Source organism: Podarcis pityusensis (genome assembly GCF_964106645.2).
Source record: "Podarcis pityusensis genome assembly, chromosome: 8".
NCBI classification, from domain to species: domain Eukaryota; kingdom Metazoa; phylum Chordata; class Lepidosauria; order Squamata; family Lacertidae; genus Podarcis; species Podarcis pityusensis.
Genome location: NC_138033.1, coordinates 16,519,195 through 16,525,607, shown reverse-complemented (window position 1 = coordinate 16,525,607; position 6,413 = coordinate 16,519,195). Strand labels below are relative to the sequence as shown.

At 41.1% G+C, this 6,413-nt stretch overlaps 1 long non-coding RNA gene across 2 annotated transcripts; it reads right to left on the bottom strand.

Annotated features, from left to right (window-relative positions):
- Nucleotides 1-388: 388 nt before the first annotated feature.
- LOC308484532 lies at nucleotides 389-6,175 on the bottom strand. Of its 2 annotated transcripts, XR_013989940.1 has the most exons (6): nucleotides 6,149-6,175; nucleotides 5,608-5,634; nucleotides 4,769-4,795; nucleotides 4,389-4,409; nucleotides 3,303-3,329; nucleotides 389-2,158 (listed from the first exon to the last, which is right to left on the bottom strand). It is a non-coding gene; the product is annotated as an uncharacterized lncRNA (long non-coding RNA). The 2 variants fall into 2 exon arrangements; XR_013989939.1 differs by having other exon boundaries at nucleotides 389-3,329.
- Between the last annotated feature and the right edge of the window lie 238 nt (nucleotides 6,176-6,413).

Genomic DNA, 6,413 nt, shown 5'->3' with positions numbered 1-6,413 from the left:
GGGCCTCGGAAGACTAAGCTGGCTAGGGGACCCCACCACAGACCGGCCCCTTTTTGGTTTGAGTTTATAACTTTATTCCAACAAGATTCCCAACCCGGGAATCAAACTGCAGGATGAAGTCATCATGTGCCCAGATTCCTGAACAGGTTTGCAGAAAATTCATGAATAGGTGGAGTCCTGTGGTTTTACTACCTCGTAGTGAAGATGGGCCATTCTGTAGCGAGCCACTGCCTAGTTGCCATCAGCCCTGTATTTACTGAATTCATATATCACAAAAACAAACATACGTGGTGACATGTGTGACATGTGAGTGGATCTTGTTTCAGCAGTAATGAATGTTATGATTTCTTAGTTGGACCGTTAATAAAAAGCAAGCAAACCATTTCAGTGCCATTGCAATTTTCTTTTATTTTTGCAAAGCGATTGCCATCCTCCAGGGGGGTAGTGGGGCAGTTTTTAGTGCCCTCTGCCTTCTATTACAAAGACAACAAAATCAGTTACAGAAATTATCTAAAGTGTACTAGTATGATTCGTGATTCTCTGGTTTCACTTGATTGGCTTTGGAGTGGCAATGTGGAGTGCGCAGGAGCAAGAAGTCATTGTCAACCTGGTCCAGGAGCGTAGGTATGTTCAGTCCGTAATACACCTGGAAATAATAAAGTAAATCATATAAATTAATGTAGTGATGACAATCTTATTCTAAAGGGAATTGAGGGACAACCTACCAATATTCTTGAACCCAGTCCCCATTTTTCCTAGACAGCATAGCCAATGGTCAACAATGATGGGACTTAGCATCCAACAATATCTGCAGAGCATCATTTCTCAGGAGTCCAGGCAGTGAGTGGTATCACCACAGGCCCAACTTTAACTCTCCAGTTTATCATCAGAGTTGAGTATGTTATCTAGTCAACTGAGCTGAAGTTTTATTAGTAGGGTCTTGATTTCATTTTGTATGATGGAGTATATATGTTATACTGTGGATTTGAGTCAAAGCATATTCAGTGGTGACAGGGTACCCATCCTACCCCCTAATCTGACAGCTTCTCTACAGACTAGAAAATATTTCACACATAGGAGGCTCTCAGAGAAAGGTAATCCTTTCCCCTGAAGTATTTCAGTCCCACCAGGATATTGCTAATGACACAGATGAACCATATGTAGACTATGTACATAGAAATACTTACAATTCTTTACTGCTCAGGTAGATTGTTGTTGAAAAAGAAGCAAAAGACACAAGTTATTTCTCTGTTTCCTTAGGACACTTAAGTAAGTCACTACAGGTCACTAAATGACTAGCAAACAGGCATTTAATTGAAAGGAAGGAGAGGCTACCCAGAACAAAGATTTGCTTATCACTGAGAAATATATATTTTACTCACAGAAGACTGACTGAAATTAATGGACATGACTAACTTAGGTAATTAATTTCAGTCGGTCTCCTCTGAATAAATAGACCAAGGAAGGCAGCCATTTCCACACTGAGGGAAGCTTTTGTAGGCTCAGAGCTACTGTAAAATGTTTCTTACGATTGTTTATATTTAATATATTTGTTATATACTGCCCTTAATCAGAAGATCTCATGGTGGTCCACAAGATGTAAATACAAGATAAAAATGCAAATAATGAGGCACCAATCTGCACATTTGTCTGTTTTCCATTCTAGGCTTGTGGTAGAAAACTCAGCCATGTAAGATATCAGAAGGCTAAATGGATTCTTGAATACCACTCCTTTCCCCAACCGCGCCTCCCTTGCCCCCAGGGGGTAAGATTTGCATTTCATGCTCAGTGCCATTTTTCCTGCCTTCCAGCCCTGTTTGGGGGGTGGGAAATGAGGCACTATTCTGAGGGGGAAGCATTTGGGGTCCCCACATGAAATGCAGCACTAGGGGGTGGGAATGGGGTTAACAACTTTATGCAGAGGCTCAACCTGTTGCTTCTCTCCATTTCCACTTGGAGAACCATAGTACTGCTATTACTCAGACTGCACTAATGTTGCTAGGGCCACAAACAAAGATTACACACAAATGCAAAAGAAGCTACTGGGTATCATCTAGTTAAATAATACTAATAATAGTAATAATGCCCCTTTCGTGGTAAACCAAAATATTGCTCATTTAAAAGTATCAGCAATACTCACAACTACACCAGTAACACCCTGAAATATAGAAGTGTGTATATAGTTAGTCTTTCCTCAGCAGCTCAAGCATTCATCACTGAGGTGTATAAGGGAGAGGACCTCAACATCCAATAGGCAGCATTGTCCCATATTTCCATGTGCTGCATTGCATGTCAAGGCCCTGAGCTTTCCCCCATTTGTTGAATAATAAAACACATGGACACCAGTATTTTAGTTTAATGGGCTAATAAAGGCCACAACTTAATTGGTCACAGAATGTGAGTGGTATTGGCTTAGGCATTGGAATTGAACTGACTATATCTGACTCCTGCCCGACATGCAGGTAGTCCAGTAAGGGTCAACCACCAGTAGGGGGAGCCCTGTGGATGTGCTGAGGCAGGAACCAAGATGGAGAACAACCAGGCCGTGTGGCTGCGTAAATGCTATAAGCCACGGCCATGGCCGACTGGATTGGTCAGTGGGGGTGTGACGCGGCCGGGACTCCCCCATGATGTGAGGGCACTGCCACACCCCCGCTGAACACGGTGGGAAGAAGAAGAAGAGTTTGGATTTGATATCCCGCTTTATCACTACCCTAAGGAGTCTCAAAGCGGCTCACAATCTCCTTTCCCTTCCTCCCCCACAACAAACACTCTGTGAGGTGAGTGGGGCCGAGAGACTTCAGAGAAGTGTGACTGGCCCAAGGTCACTCAGCAGCTGCATGTGGAGGAGCGGAGACGCGAACCCGGTTCCCCAGATTACAAGTCCATCGCTCTTAACCACACTGGCTCTCTCCCCACACTTGGAGTGTGGGGCCTGCCCGCAACCCTGCCCCCAGGGAAGGGAGTGGCCTACTAAGATCCTAAGAGACACCTGAAACTCTGCAGGAAACTGTGAGTAACCTTGTTGCTTAAGTAGCAAACTCTTCAAGATAGTATTTCTGGAAATGTGGACCAAATCTAATATATACCATGATCTAACACTACTATGAAGAAAAGAGATAATTCAGCTGCAAAGGGTTCCTTCTATAGTAGGCTGCTTACAACAGGAGAATCGATTATTTATCATATTCTTTTCTCGCTAGGATCATATTCTGAGGCAGAAAAGAACTTCCACCTTGCCTCCCTACTACCTTCCCACTACGGACTATATAAAAAATACAGAAAAGTTCCAGAATACTCACGCTCAGTAAGTTGTTCAAATCAAGACCCTAAATTGAAAAACAAATTGAACTTATTATGCTTTCAGGTGCCCTACATTACGGATGACTGCCTATGAAAATAGATAACTATCACCAGACAGTTTTCAATTAAAATGTGTTCTCTTAGAGGGGATGCCTGGTCCAAGTCCAGTTGAACAATATGGAATCAAGTCCAGGTTCATATTACATGCTGCTTGTTTGTTTCATATGCTTCCTTTCCTTCACGGATTCTTGCTTTTATTACAGCTGTTAGCAATACTAAGTGACCTTTTCCAGGAAGGATATGTGAGATATGAACATTTTAATACAACTCAAATTACATGGCCTTCAAGAGATATTCAGATACTCCAGTTAATCATGAGGCATTCACACTCCAATGCTCCCAAAAACTTTACACCAACAGGAAACACAAGACTTGTCATATGAAGTGACAATATACAGTACAGTAGATCTGCATGTCCCATGGGCGTCATGTTTCGGGGGTTTACGTACAAAGGCAAAACCATGCAAAGTGAGGAAGGAACCATGGAACCATTCGCTCAAGGCCTGCTACTACCTTGCCCGACTCTGGGAAGGTTGTGCGAGGCCTCTGGAAGGCTGTGGGAGGCTCCGGAGAGATATGAAGGGATGTCAATCCAAGTCCAGTTACATATTACACTATCTTGGAGACACCTACAATAAGACATCCCAGCTTTGATTTCCTTCATGTCAGCAATGAATGTAGGGAAGCAGCAAATGATAATCAAATGCTCTTCACAAATGCCTACCTTTAAAAAAGGACAATCATATTAACTCTGTCTGTTCTTCCCTGGCTTGGATCATATTTTGAAAAAGAGAAGAAGTAAATGGAAATAACAAGTTGAACTTCCTATGTTTTTGTGCTAAATTTTATAATTCTCTGCCTGGGTATCAAAACTTGGCTGCCTGTAACAAATGGCAAACATTATAGCCCAATGAGTTCTTCCCTTGCTGGGATCATCCTCTGACCACCTCCTTCCTTCCCTTCCTGCTTTCCATTTTCACATTACATACAATATAATAATCATTCAAAGGTTTCACAATACTCACGCTCAATAAACTTTGCACATTCTACAGTGAAAAACAAATAAAACTTGTTAGGCTTTCATGTTGTTTGCGCCCCTTATAATCTGCAACACTTGACACAGCACAGTTGTTTATTCTGAACAACCATCAGTACACAGTCCACTATATAAAAGTGTCCTTTGAGAGAATATGTGGCCAAAGTCCAGTTTAAGGATACAGGGCACAGCAGATTATATCTAAAATATAATCATTCAAAATTCCTGCCTTTGGAAAGGCAAGGCATTTTAGCTCTGTGAATTCTTCCCTGGCTGAGGTTATATTGTGACAGAGAATAACTTTTCCTTTCTTCCTCATCTCCCTTCCACTTTCCCACTAAAATCAAAACAAAAAATCTCAATACTCACTGCCAAGGCTCCAGTCGCATCAGCACGCTAAATTGAAAAGCAGATTGAACTGATTAGCAAATGGTATGGAAGATCCAGTCACAGATATGGCACGTAACACATATTTGGGTCAATACATATCAAGTACTAACAAGAATTCTTTCAAAGCGTTAATTCCATCACGCCAGAGCAAGCTATAACTCGGCTTTGGAACACGTTTTTAAAAGAAAAGCCTTACTAGCTTTACAGATATCTTTTAAATGAAAAACTTTTTAAAGAAATTCCTGAAGTAACTGCTATTATAGTTTGTACAAGTGTACAAAATATTAACAAAATTGGATGACATGAAGTAAAGAGTTGGATCACTTGACATGGAATGACCAAGTTTCATTCTCAGACAAGGATTCCTCATTTTCATGTAGGAAAGATTAGAATATACAGAAAAACCCATCAGAACTGATTCAGGCTCACGTCCAGTATCACTGCCATCATTTTAGCAACTTTCCTTTCCATGGTAATTCTAAAACATCCCGAAAGGAGGGTCCCTCTCTAACAGCCAGGCTGGTAAATTTGGTGTAGAGTTCACTCTCCTTTTCCATGAGGGTTACAAGAGCAGGTAACAGAGTAGACTGTCCAACTTGCAAGGACAAAACAATAGTGGAGTTGGAGCATACAAGGAAAATAAAACTATTTTCTGAACAAAAGAGAAATCAGCTGCCCAAAACAAAGATATATACAGAACTGCGGGGATTTAGAAAGGCAATTTTAAACCCTGGATGGACCTAAAATTGCATTTTGCAGGGGGAGGTTCAAACAAAACAGACCATATAGGTAATACACAAAGACTTCAAAATACTCACTTCCAGTGTCGAATGCACCTGAGGATCCTAAATTGAAAAGCAAATGGAATTACTTGGGCTTTTATGTACTCTTAACACTATGTCAGGTGCCCACCTATACAGAGGAAAATCTTCTACTTTGAAGGGTTGTCAGCTGTTTAAAAGTGCTCTCTATATGAAAGGAGATTAATCAAAGTCCAGATACATATGAAACACTGCTTGGGGAGATCTACAATGAGACGCCCCAGCTTTCATTTCCTTAATGGTAGCAATGAATATAGGGGGGCAGCAAATGCTTTGACAAATGCCTAGCTTTAAGAAAGGGCAATCATATTAGCTCTGTTTGTTCTTCCCTGAGTCAGATTCTATTTTTTTTGGGGGGGGGGGAGACCTACTCTTTTCTTCCCCGCCTTCCTCCCACTTTCCCATTATGGACTACGTAGACAAAACAATGGTTCACAATGTAATCATTCACTTTCACAACAGCACGCTAAATGGAAATAAATGGAACTTTCTCACTACAAACCATAGAATAACCATAGAAAGCTTTCACAATACTCACGTTCAACATTTGATTCAAAACCTACAGTGAAAAGCAAATTGAACATATTAGGCTTTCATGTTCTTTGCACAACATATATTTTGCAATACTTGACACAGGGCAATTGTTTATTCTGAAGAACCATCAACACACAGTCCACTGTGTAAAAGTGTCCTCTGTTTGAGAGAATGTTTAGCCAAAAGTCCAGGATTTTACCCAATTTCCTTCCTTGAATCATTCCATACCTTCTGGAAAAGAGGGCTGGCAAATAATATTAGTTGCCAGC